Raw genomic sequence first — 744 nt, 5'->3', positions numbered from 1 at the left:
AGTCAAATGCGCGGCAAGGGTTTTATCCAAAGATCAAGCCCAATGGTACATCAGAGATTCCATACAGGAGAAAAACCTTACAAATGTAATGAATGTGATAGGGCTTTTGTCATATGTTCACACATTTGTAGTCTCAAGAGCGCACATTGGAGTGAAACCGTATGAATGTAATTATGAGTGTGGTGAAGCCATTAAAGAGCATGCACTTCTTACAAAACATGAAAATCCATACTGAGGGGACACCTTATAAATGCAATGAGTGTGGCAAATTTTTACCCAATTTGTAAACCTTACTGCACATCAGAGCACAAACACTGAAGAGAAAACACACAAATGTAATGTGTATGGCAACGTCTTTCATTAAAATTCAAACCTTGTACATCACTGCAGAATGCATACTACAGAGAAACCTTACAAACTTAAGGAATGTGGCTAAAATTTATCCAAAGTTTTTCAAACCTTACTAGAAATCAGAAAATCTATACTGAATAGGAAAAAAACCCCTCTGATTTATGTAATAATGCTTTTATTCAAAGCCCAAACTTTGCGATTCATTAATGAATTTATGGTAGAAAGTTAAAAATATGATTGAGATAAAATTTATGTATGTGGTCTACAGCCATGCCACCCTGAACGTGCCCGATCTCGTCTGATCTCAGAAGCTAAGCAGAATCAGGCCTGGTTAGTACTTGGATGGGAGACCACCTAGGAATATCAGGTGCTGTAGGCGTTAAAAAAAATTAT

The 744-nt window shown here is 36.8% G+C and overlaps 1 pseudogene; it reads left to right on the top strand.

Annotated features, from left to right (window-relative positions):
• Positions 1-611: 611 nt before the first annotated feature.
• LOC111730698 lies at positions 612-730 on the top strand (annotated as a pseudogene).
• The last annotated feature ends 14 nt before the right edge of the window (positions 731-744 follow it).

Source organism: Pteropus vampyrus, unplaced genomic scaffold (assembly GCF_000151845.1).
Source record: "Pteropus vampyrus isolate Shadow unplaced genomic scaffold, Pvam_2.0 Scaffold328, whole genome shotgun sequence".
Taxonomy (NCBI): domain Eukaryota; kingdom Metazoa; phylum Chordata; class Mammalia; order Chiroptera; family Pteropodidae; genus Pteropus; species Pteropus vampyrus.
Note: the sequence above shows the minus strand (reverse complement) of the source record. Positions and strands in the feature narration are given on the sequence as shown.